Source organism: Vespula vulgaris, chromosome 4 (genome assembly GCF_905475345.1).
Source record: "Vespula vulgaris chromosome 4, iyVesVulg1.1, whole genome shotgun sequence".
Lineage (NCBI taxonomy): Eukaryota > Metazoa > Arthropoda > Insecta > Hymenoptera > Vespidae > Vespula > Vespula vulgaris.
Genome location: NC_066589.1, coordinates 1,781,376 through 1,794,305, shown reverse-complemented (window position 1 = coordinate 1,794,305; position 12,930 = coordinate 1,781,376). Strand labels below are relative to the sequence as shown.

The 12,930-nt window shown below is 30.5% G+C and overlaps 1 protein-coding gene across 4 annotated transcripts in view; it reads left to right on the top strand.

Moving 5' to 3' along the window:
- The window catches only part of LOC127063192 (uncharacterized), a 164,617-nt gene that overhangs the window by 4,331 nt on the left and 147,356 nt on the right, over window positions 1–12,930 (top strand). The window contains exon 1 of one of the 4 annotated variants that reach the window (XM_050992606.1): window positions 6,979–7,382. The exons of the other annotated variants lie outside the window; for them this stretch is intronic. The gene's annotated coding sequence lies outside the window, so the exon portion shown is untranslated. Of the gene's footprint in view, window positions 1–6,978; window positions 7,383–12,930 lie in introns of those variants that run through there. 4 annotated transcript variants of the gene reach the window in all.

The window sequence follows — 12,930 nt, the reverse complement described above, 5'->3', positions numbered from 1 at the left end:
TTATCCTAATTGACACGGTTATCGTTCGAAAATTTTCCAACAATTATTTTTAGAATCTCTTTTTAATGACCAACGAATCGCGCTTGATTTTTCCCTCGATTGGTTCGAATTAAGTGACTTTGATTTTTCTATAGCGATTTATCGACCCTTAAATAGAGAATTAAAACGTATTTAATATTTAATCCTTTGCGATGTAGTTATTTTTCTAATTTATTCAATTTTGATTCAATTTTTTTTTATTTTACACATGAGTACATACACATATACGTGGAAAACGATTTTTAAATAACATCGTTTTTCGTTAATCTGTTTTATCAAATGAATGAAATAACACGTGTCTTAGAGGTGACTTCAAAGTTTTAAAAGAAAAAAGAAATTAGTGTTATCACGTCAGCAATGACCTTGTATTGCAAAGAGTTAATAATATAAAAAGTACTTAATTCTTGAAATAAATCTATCGCAATGTATTGTAAGTATATTTTGCGACGTTGTTAAGTAAATTTTCGGCTTGTTGATATCTACGTATAATATCTTTTTATAAATTTCTAAAATATTCATAAAAATATTATAAGTTAAAACGTTAACTTACTTTCTGATTGTAATAAAATTTTACAGATAGCGAGATCATAATAAGAAATAGAAAACAAGAGAATCTTTGAGATAAGTATCTAAGTACATGCATACGTAATGTGTAAAAATACGTAATTCAAACATAATGCGAACATATTCGAACTTCTTTGTTTAGATATCGCTAGCTTTATCAGGTTTGGAGGGTCGTTAAGGTCAATGGTACCACGCAAGATTCGATAAGATATTAAAATCGTCATTTTGAGCTTCATTTATGGGGTGACAATGTTAATTTAAAGATCAAAGTGGAAATTAATAGGGACTTTTAATTCACGTATCTAACGAATTAATTCTATATCGTACATTTAAATGATCTTTTTAAAAAATAGAAAGTAACGTGTTTATCGCGAGAGAAACTCGAGATTTTAACGAGTCGACGTGAGATTGAAAAAAGAAAAAAAAATGACAAGGCCAGGTTCTTGGTAGTTGGCATCTATCTACGTGTTCCTTCGTAGATTTCGTTTTCATCCAATGGATATTTAAAAACACGTTTGTGAATATACAGGAAAGCGAAAATTAAATTTGACGTAATATTTTCTTATATTTAGTTCCTTTTTCTTTTTTCTCTCTTTTCTGTCTTTCTTTCTTTCTTTCTTTCTTTCTTTCTTTCTTTTTTTTTTTTTTAATCTTATAACACGTTATAGTAATAATATTCATGGGTTTGGAGAAAATACTCGTTGTGTCTTTGTTTCAAGGGAAACGGAAGTTCCTCTTTCGCTGACTCGCTTCTAGTTATTATGTAATAAATATATACAGTGAGAAGCAGTAACAACGTATGTCTGGTTATCCCTTTCATTTTTTCGAATTTCTCTTTTTGCGTGTATTTTCTTATGCGTTTAATCATATTCTATAACGTAATTAATGTATTTATGAAAGATATCATTTGAAAATATAATAACATCTATGGGAACACAAAAATGTGTACAAAGGAATGTGATACTAGATATTATGAATTTAAATGGTCGATAAATCGTACGATTAAAAATGCTATTTGTAATTTTAGAATTATTCGTAATGCTATTTGTAAATTTAGAACGATCCTCCATTAGAATAGCTTGCCACTCAAATGCATGCTTTTGCAAAGTTACTACACATTAATGTAATCCAATGATCGAAAATATTCGAGAGTTTAGTTTCCCATGAAATTTTTCATAGAAATAATTCTTTCCATTATTTCCCATTATTTATTATAATATATTTCCAACATCTATTTAATAATTATCATGTAATAATATTAACGACGACCATCTGAAAATTCTTTTTCTTTAAATACAGCTATACGTCTCATTCTTAAAGTAAAACATATCTGAAAAATAATTGCAACGAAAAATAAAAAAGAAAGAAGAAAGAAAAATATATATATATATAAAAAAAAAAAAGAATAAAAAGTGGCGAACTTTTTCAAATGCTTTTAGTAATTTTTCTCAAAATATTTAAAAATATAAATCACGAATGTATCAATGAGAACATAATCATACAAACATAGAAAAACATATTAACCTTGTGTAGAAAAGAAATCACGAAAATGATGATTTCTCTCTCTCTCTCTCTCTCTCTCTCTCTCTCTCTCTCTCTCTCTCTCTCTCTCTCGATGTATGCAAGTACAAATATAGACACGTATATATACGCATAGATAAATATACATATATATGTATATATTATATGTATGAGTATACTCTGTGGAATCAAACAAAGAAGCGTGGCACCAGTTTCGATTACCTTTCGGAAACTTGGCACTTTACGTGGCGACCCAGCTACGAACGTTAATGCTTCGATAATGTCTTTTGCTCGTACGCACACGCACTTATTCCACTCGAGTGACGATTCGACTCGATAATGATCGTATGCCGCACTGTGATTACGCAACGGGAGTAAATGAGAGAAAGAGAAAGAGAAAGACAGACAGATAGAGAAAGACAGAGAGACAGAGAAAGAGAGAGAGAGAGAGAGAGAGAGGGAGGGAGGGAGAGTATGTGTGTGAAAGAGAGAGAGAGAGGAGACCCGATTCTCCGTCGGTGATCGTTGAGTAAGAGACGAGGTGAAGGTGAGCGGTTAAAGTCGAGAGTAGTGGTGCATAGAGAGTGTAAACTGCAACCACACTCTCTAACTCCCTAGCTACTGAACTAAACATCATAGCAAACTTCGTATCAAACGTCTCATCGAACATTAAAGTTAAAGATGATAGACGGAATACGTGGTCTCGTGAATATTGAAAATTTCCTCGGATAAGAGGAATTAAATGTAAATGATAACAAAATAATTCTTCCTTTTTTTTTCATTTTTTCTCCCTTTTTTTTTTTTTTTTAAATATATGTACGTACGTACGTATTTATGTATATAAATCTGAACAAGTTCAAAGATATAAGGATCGGTGTAGATAAGCTTTTTAATATTGTTAATATTTTCTTCTCAATTAGCAGATATGATTAAAATATGGAATAATAATAATAATAATAATAATAATAATAATAATAATAACAACAACAACAACAACAACAACTAATAAATTATCTAAACGTATAGAAGATCATTGAAGCAGAGCAATTTGAGATTAAATATTTTGCGATTGATCAATCGTGAAGCATTTATAGAATTACTTAGATCTATTTATTCTTAGATAGGCTTTTAATATCGTTAATGTTTCTTTTTCTGAATAAACAGGAATGATTACAGTATGGAATATAATAATAATAATAGTAATAATAATAATAATAATTTGTAAATTATTTAAACTGGTATATAGCAGTTTGAGTTCAGATATCTTATGATTGATTATAAAGTATATTCACAGTATTTGTCAAGTCTAAAAAGTTGATTCTAAAAGTTCGTTAAATCTTAAATCATTAAATAAGTTTTTTAATATCAATAATGTCAATATTTATTTCTGAATTATTAGAAATAATGACAGTACGATATAATGATAATAATCATTTTTATAAGTTATCAGAATGTAAACGAGAATTACAACATAGTAGTTGTAAAAATTTTGCTATCGATCGACTGTAAACTATTTATAGCAACATTTGTTAAGTATATCGTTGGATAAGCTTTTTAATATTGTCACTATTTTCTTTTACAAAGTATCAAGTAGAAAAAGCGGGAGAAGATATAATCGAATTTGATCAATTCAAACATATTTGAGATATTGCAATTTATAATATTCAGATCATGTAAGTCAATTTGCTAAACTCTTTTCAAGGTCGAAAATAAAGAAAAGCTATCTCTCTATTTCTCTATCTATCTATCCATCTATATTTTCCTATGAATTAGCAGAAATGATAATAGTATGGTATAGTAATAATAGTAGGTAATTTGCGAATTATCTGTGCATAGAATAGAACTGAAATGTAAGTTTGAAACCGAATACTTTTCGATCGATCGATTGCAAAGGTTTTTACAGTATATATTGTTGGGTTTGTTTTATTCATAAATAAACGTAAAAGCGATTCGGAATAAAACTTGATGTACTTTTACGAGTTTCGAGAATGACTGGACTTTTATTATGCAATCCTAGCCTACTAAAATACGTTAGGTTAGAATGAAACATTGACATAAGTCGAGTAGGTCGATACGATTTGTGTATCGTTGGAAGAAAAATGGAAGACAAAGGAAACGACTTTAAAGCGATACTAAATATCTTTAGCACGTGAATACTTTGTGCAGTCTCGTAAAGGAGACACGAAAGCAACCTACTCGTCTAAGTTTCGATTTATTTTTATCTTCTCTATGGCTCGTAAAATCTCGCGAGAAGTGCTACAGGTACTTACTTTAACTCTTCTTTTCGTACAGAGTCGTTCAATTTCATGGAAGAGAATCGGTTTCGTAGTAGTAATCTGCTTTTATTTTCAAGAGCTGCAAAAATCTTGAGGAAAACATTTTCTTAAACTGTATTATATATATATATATATATATATATATAAAATATATAATATAATATAGTTAGCAGATATAATAGCAGGTTGGTGCAACGACCATGACGTAATTCTCGTAATGCGTTTTCCCGTAGCATGGAATATACGTGAGTCGATCGAATGACGACCGGTTGCTAATCTTTTGAATCAATCGAACGTTTCTAAACATCGACTAGGTACGCAGGAGGAAGACGAGGTCGAAATGAACGCTTTTCTCTCTCTCTCTTTCTCTTTCTCTTTTTCTCTCTTTCTTTCCTTCTTTGCCTATATTTACAAGAGAAGCATCCGATTTCCAGTATTTTAATGTCGAAACCTTCATGAACCTTCTCGAATCCGGTACTTATAAACGACACGTGTCCTCGCGCACGTAGCACGTAGTACCATGAGTTTTAAAAATGTAAGCGCGAACAATGGTAAACAGAGATTCTTACCTGAAAGACTTCAAAACCATAATTTACTTTGATCGGTCCATGATTTTTGTTTGTTCTTATTCTTACAAATATTCTTTTCAATATTTCTATTTTGCGAATTTTCTTTTCTTTTTTCTTTTTTTTTTTATGTATTATTACGTCGATAAAAACGATACTCGATCGTATTTGTTTTTCCTTTTAACACTTTTTAAATCTTTTCAGAATCAATTTATTTATTTCTTTTATTTTGGCACCGATGATAATTAGTCTCCTTTGATAATTAGTCTGCTTTTATATTTGATTTATATTTCGAGCGTTGTTTTAATTAGATTTTTTTTCGATTTTACGATTTATGGTTTCATTGATTTCTAATCTTAATTATGTATTCTTTTTTTAATTTATACGAATGCTTGATAATAATGGGTGTAGAAAAAAAAATGTATGAATATATCGATAAGAACTTAATTATTATTTTTATATGGCATACGTTAAAGTTGATTTGATTTACAGTGTATTTATTTTTATTGTTGCAATAATTTTCTAATCGTATCTTTTATTCCGTCGAGTCTCCTTTATCTATTTATTTCTAGGCTTTATAGTTAGAAACTGTATTATTTTTTAATTTATTCGTTTATTCTTTTGTTTGATTTACTATCTAATATTTAGCAGTATATATTAGTATTTAGTTAAATACTTTGAAATGATTTCAATTGTCTTTGGATTTATTTGCTAAAATTTCTTTTATATCGTTTTGCAATGTTTGTTGTATATTTTCGAATCTTTTGTACATTATTACGATATATTCATAATCTTATAGTTTTTCTTTTTTCATTAAACACTCATTTCTTAGATCAGTATGTTTAATTGTCGTGTTTGTTAATGCCTTCAAAATAATTCGAGAGCTTCGTTTGATTTCTCTTCCAGAATTTTATTTCAATAAATTTGTAAAAATCAGTGATAGATTTTAAACAATCGGTCAGATAAACCACTCATTAGAAACATTAATGAAATTTTGGTTAGATTAGCCTTTCTAACTTAAACAAAAAATTAATAAACAGTTAATAAATAAATACTCAAATAAACATTTATTTTGATAAATGACAAAGTATATTTTTTTAGATAGTTAATTAAAAACTTTCCAGAACCAGTTTTAGAAAGAACAGATTTTCTTTGCCTTCGACAATTTTTCTGCTGTTCGTCGATGTACCCGAAAGCTTGATTTGCTTGACCTTTAACATCCGGTCGTCGGGTCGTATTGATAGACACGTTGAGTTCAAGGCACGATGTGAGGATATATAACTTACCGTAGACGTGGAAAAAGAATATGATACGGTTGATAGTAACGTCAAGTTGTCGATAGAATTCTTTATTTAAACAACTCTTTAGGTATCTATCAAGAGGAGACATTTATAATTATTTTATATTTATTTTATCTTTAGTCATTAAAATCATTTGTATTAATTTTATAACAATCATCTGATGCCTGCATTTATTTTTCCATTTGATAGAATATTAGGTATCATAATTAGATTTCAAAGGTATTTAAATAATCGATTGACGCGAATTTCTAATGGAAAGAGATCACTTCTTTTGACATTGACTTTTCATGCTCGAAGATAATTAAGGGAAACAATACTATGGAATATTTTTGACACTCGTATATATTCGTACGAAAGTGTATCATCTTCTATATACCCTTTGCTCAATGCAATCATTCTCGCGGTTAAAGTCTACCAGTCGAGCGATTACATCTTCTAATTATATTGTTTTACTATATTATATATACACACAGACAGCACACACACACATTTTTCAAAACGTGTGGACATAACTTTACTACAGGATTCAATAACATTACAATAAGAAAATAAATAAATTTATACATACATTGACCTATATGACTTTGTTCTCGAGATACAATCGCGTTTGTATTGTATCAATTGTTTACCTGTTTTTAGAAAAACTACTCGAAGAGATCACCTTCAGCTCGAATATAACCTTCTAGAGGTCTTATCATTGAGATTCTGACTCATTCAGTCGTCCGATATCGTCAGAGTTAGTTGGCATGGTAGTATCTTAAATTTATCTAGTAAAACTTTATAAATTCTAACTGCTTTAGAATCTCCGATAAAGTCTCAAATAAAAATCTATCGGATTTAAGTTCAGTGATTATAGTGGTTTATTGATTAGTCCTCCAGACTGATCCATTTTTTCGGAAATTAATCATCTTAATGAAGAACTCGTCGGATATCGAAAGAATTATTAGAAGACAGAAATTCGGCTGTACATTAGGGACAAGATCGCATCGAACACACGTTTATATCAACTTATTTTTCTTATTTTAATGTGCTGAATGTAAAAGCAAAGAAGTTATGTCCACGAGTTCTAAAACACCCTGTGCTACGAATGATTGCTTCGTCAGAATGATAACACGGTGAGTCCCATGAAATTGTTATATTTATAGGAATTATATTTATAAAAGAATGTATGTTAATCTACGTGTCGAATAGATTATATTTAAGTACTTACGTATAAAGAGTTGAAAAGATATTTCGTTTCAACGAGAGATGCGATTTAAACTTATTTCATCTTGGAGATTATTTTTCAACGAAGAACTTTTAAGAGTTACCGTTTTAATCGATCCACGTAATACATTCTTCAATGCTTTCGTATTTCGACATTCAAAATGTCGATATTTGATGCCGAACAAGCGTTCCACTTTGAAACAGTCCTGCAAATACACGCGATTCGTATCATCGTATTCGTATTTTAACAAATAAGTAGGTACGATAAACAGATAGATCTCGTTAAATCATCGAATCCTTTTTATAATCAAATTTATAAACGTGCGATTTTATAAATAATTCATTTCGAAACCATTTAAAAAAGAAAAGAACGAATTAAGAATATTACGAGAGAAACAAAATTTGCGATTTTATTTACTTAAGAAAAGATGATAAAGGGCGAGCGAAGGAGAGATGAAGGTTACAAGGGGAAGATTTGTTTATAAAATTGTACGCTTTAGAAATGCGTACCATTGACGAGAATTATCGATGTTAACTTATTGACGACAAAGTTAAAAGAGGAAAACGAAGCAGAAGAAGAAGAAGGAGAAGAAGAATACGTATGAGAAGAGGAAGAGAAATATATCGTGTAAGTTGAAAAGAGAGAAAGATATCGTATCGATAACTCTTAAGTGCGTCAGGTCAGGCCATTTCTTGGGGAGTGTTGCAATAGAGAAGAGATACGAGTCGCAGGGGGTCTACTCTTGTTATTGTTATTTTCCATTTTGTATGACGCCCTTCTTGTCAATAATTCCTCTCTTTCTCTCTCTCTCTCTTTCTCTCTTTCTCCCTCTCTCCTTGTCTATCTTTCTCTTTCCTTTTCTCTCTGCCACCCTCTCCCTCTCTCTTTCTCTTTCTATCCTTGTCTTTCTCTTGCTCTGCCTCCCTCTCCCTTCCTCTTCCAGATGTCACAATTTCTTTTACTCATCATTTTAATACATACAAGCATAAATAATCGCGAGTATTTTGATCGATGACGTCATCCATATATATATGTATGTATATGTATATGTATATGTATATGTATGTATATATATATACACACGTTGTTGCTGGTCGGAATACTTGGATAATTTCATCAGTAGCATCCTCAAAGATTCACGATGATGAAATTCACTTGTTCGTTTACTCCAGCAAGAATCTTTTATAATTTAGGAATATCGGAAGGGGAATTGATACGGGGAATCGTCGTATCAAAGAAAGCTATAATTAATGTATAATATATATGAATATATCTTAATTACGTTTTTATCAGAGCGATGTGTTATTGTTGAAGTATAAAATTGTTTTTGTTGTATTTAAAGTTATAGAATAATTAAAGAGAAAATAATAATCGACGTGTAGCGTAAAAAACAGAAGCATGCTAAACGATAAGTCTAAGATTTCATTTAAGTAATGCGAATGTAGAAATTAGATACGTCCTTTGTAAATTGCGATTATTTATCTATGAGATAGAATTGTTAATACCGTGTATACTACAGTATTCTACGTCTCTAAATTTATAGATATGATTGACGAGAGAAATAATAATTGACAAGCATCAAAGAAACCAAGAGCACGATAATCTATGAGATCTGATCTAGACAATATGAATCGAAATGATTACGTCATCTTTACAATACAATAATATATACATATATCGAAAAAGAATTGTTAGAACTATATATACCTATATACCATTCTATAATGTTTCCATGCATATAAAACAATTTCACGAGATAAATGATAATCGACGAGTATCGAATAAAACGTAACTGCAAAGATTTACTATAGAAGATTTCATTTAGGTTCTAGAAATTCATCGAAATTCGATTGCATATTTTAATTATGTCATAAATGACATAACTAACGATATCTCGTTAGGTACGATACGCGATATGTAAGATTAAAAAAAAAATGCTAATGATTCAGTTTAATACTGTTCAGATCGTTGAACCAATATGTCCTCTCGCGAACGAAAGTTCGGTAACGTTTACCTTGTCTCGTCTTTCTCGAATTCGCGACAGATCGATGAAAGTGTTCGTGAGAAATGGTAAGAGTTACATTGGATGCACCGGGAACGCGTTCGTCACTGGGTCGTTCTTAGTGCACGCGGCTGTGCACGCTAATATTAGCGGCGCAACATGGTAACCGAGCATCGAGCTTATTCCTGGCCGAGCAGCTGGCTGCTCGGCTAGTCAGAGTCAAGGTCACGGTATTACGGAGCGCGACTCGTCGTTCCGTTCGTACTTGCGGATGTCTTGCACCGTTCTTGCATCCTCCAACATGCTCAAGTAAACGTTTGTATTCGAGAGTACGAGAAAATTCCATCCGGAAGTAAGAGGAAATTCGTTTTGGTTTGAAATCGATTCAAAAGTTTTATATCGCTAGATTTACGATTTTTTTTTTGTACATTTGTTATAGTACTCGTATAATGTTTTCATTAAATCGCTCCATAAATGTATGTAGATATGTATGTATTTATTTAAGAGCGCTTTCATAACGATTATGTTCGATGGAGAGAGATATAGGAATAGTTCATTCCATTGGTATTTGCTTTTATTAAGAATAGTTTTAATCTTTCGATTATCGCACGAAGAATGATCAAAATGTTTTAAATAAAGTCTGCAAAATTAAGCGTCAAGGTATGGTTTGTCGCTATGGTCACCTCCGTGGTATTAACACGTGTTAATATTTAATCGTCTGGTATTCTCTTGTATAATATCATAATAGAAGTAAATTTCAAATTTACTTTTTAACCAGACGAAGTTATTATGATAATAATAATTCATAAATTATTTCAAAATAAGAAATAAACGCCATGTATGTATGTATGTATATATGCGTTTATTATATTTATTAAGACCCGAGCTAAAAGTATTTGTTAAATTCGTATTGGATCTAAAGGATATTTGTTCTATTAAGAAAAAAATATTTACACAAAATATATTTTAGATTCGTTAATAGTGAGAGTAAGAGAAAGAGGGAGATAAAGATAGAAATAGAAAGCTTCGGTAAATTCGAAGCTTTCTCTGACGTGTCCTTGTCTTTCAGACGACCTTGGCCTTCGTTTTAGTGATGGGAAGTATTTTGCATAGCCAGGAGGCAAATCGTAATGTGTGAACATTCAATACGCAAGTATACATTTATTTTTTATTTTTTATTTTTTTTTTTTTGTAATACTCTTTTCTTTCTTCATCGAATTCTTAAAGAAGAAAAGAAACGAAAGGGACGAATGATGAAGACAGTCTTCCATTACCAATAGCCATCTTACATACCCCGTTATGGAATAAGCGCTCTCGTTCGCTGTTGACTGACTTTATCCTAAGCATTCGTAACCAAAGGCCAAGGTAGTCAACTTACGTTACTTTCACCGATTATGTCGGTCTTTCTGGAGACGAACGCTCTCACTCGCACAGTTACTTTGTCTTTTTGTTATCCATTTCGATACTATTATGTTGGCATGCTGTTATTATATTCTTACACTATACGTCGTATATATATATATTATATTATTTACTGTTTCTCTCTCTCTCTCTGTCTCTTTTTCTCTCAACGTATCTTTTATTACATAATTATTGTATAGCACGTATAATATATGTTCTATGTATTATCTATTATACATATATATATATGTGTGTGTGTATACAGATATTTATACTTTACGTATGTAAGTAAATACCTGTTTATTTATCTATATGCATTAGAGGTATAAATATATTTATTTATTGTATCTATTATATTTACTATGTTATACTATCTGTTATGTTGTTTAAAGATACTTATCCAAACTTTTTTAAAACATTTCTAAAATGTTTTAAATCTCGTAGGTCGTTTTATTCACGATCCTCTTTTCGTCGATAGGACTCCGTCGAAAATATTGTAAGTCTGTTAACTGACAGGAGTATTAAACGTATTTGGACTCGATGATTATCCGTCGAGTATCGTCGCTTTTTTTGCCGTTAGTAAATATTCTCTCGAAATCGTCAAGAGGACACTTTGATGTGTTCTTTTTATATGGGTAGATATATAAAAAATTAAAAAAAAATATATATATATATGAAAAGAAATTCTCTAGTAGTTTCTCTAATAGTATAGAGTTTCGTTGACGTTAGATTTTAAACGGCATTCTTTTTTTTAAAAGAATATAAATTTCGAGTTAAGTTAATTCGTATAATACGTTTTTGGTTGTTAAATTATGTCCCCTAATCGTTGTCGTACTCACGTGACTGACCGTAACGAAATTTCGAATTGGAAATTTTTTTTCGATTTACTCTATCTTTTTCTTCCTGTGATCATGCTCTAATTGCTTCGAGGAAAACGTGTCAGCGAGGATGTCGATCGAAGTAAGTACGAGGCACCTGTTCGCGTTTACCTCGAAGCTGAGAAAAATCTTATTCAACCTCCTTTCACGCTCGATGCGTTTTATCGGTACAGCAACCGGTATAAAGCGAAGCCACGTTGTTGATATTGATTTACACATACCTATATATTATAGAAATCTATGTTCATTTGCATTCGAGCGAAGGAATATTCGATTACAGATAATGATAACTATTTGATATAACACAAACCGCTAAGGGTCAACTATGAACGAATCTTATCTCTTAGATATCAATTACATTGTTTTCATATCGAATCAATATGGACTTTTAATACAATTTTCATATTTTATTCAACGCGTTATTTTATGAAAAGAAAGACAGATAAATAAATAGATAGATAGATAGATAGATAGAAAAAGAGAAAGAGAGAGAGAGAGAGGAGAGAAGTTTTTTGTTAAGATTAAATAACTATTAGGTCTATCAAAAAATATTCATACTGTTTATTAATATATAATTAATAGATTCAATATAATTTCCATTAATATATTGTTGACCGAACAAATTATGGAGAAAGAAATATCTAGCTAGATTATTTTTTACAAAATATTCAATACAAAAAGCCTTTTCACACTTCAAAATTCTTATAGTTTTGAAGTATGACTTAAATTTGTGAATTTCGTTAAAGACGAATGAACTTGTTGTTAGCCGATAAGTAAATGATGACTAGAAAATGAATAGAAAATGATGAGTTGATTCGTCATCGGTCAATAATGTCTTCGTATTAACAGTTTCTCTATCTTGAGATGGGAGCTTCTAGAATTTCTTTAAGATAAAACGTCTTGTCTTCGTATAAATAATTATGTGTTAAGCGGATGGAACTTTTTGACCATTCTACGAGTCAAGAGGAGGAGTAAACGTTCGTTTCTTTTTATTTTTTTTTATTTCTTTATTTTTCTTTTTATTTTTTTTTCATTTGTGTCATCTCGATCGACGTTCGATAGACCTTTATTTTTAGATGAATTTCTCCAAATCTATCAGAGTCATAAAATCGAATCGGCGATTTATTAAGAATTTTTTCCATTTTTGATAATACTACCATCTTAAAAATGAAAAT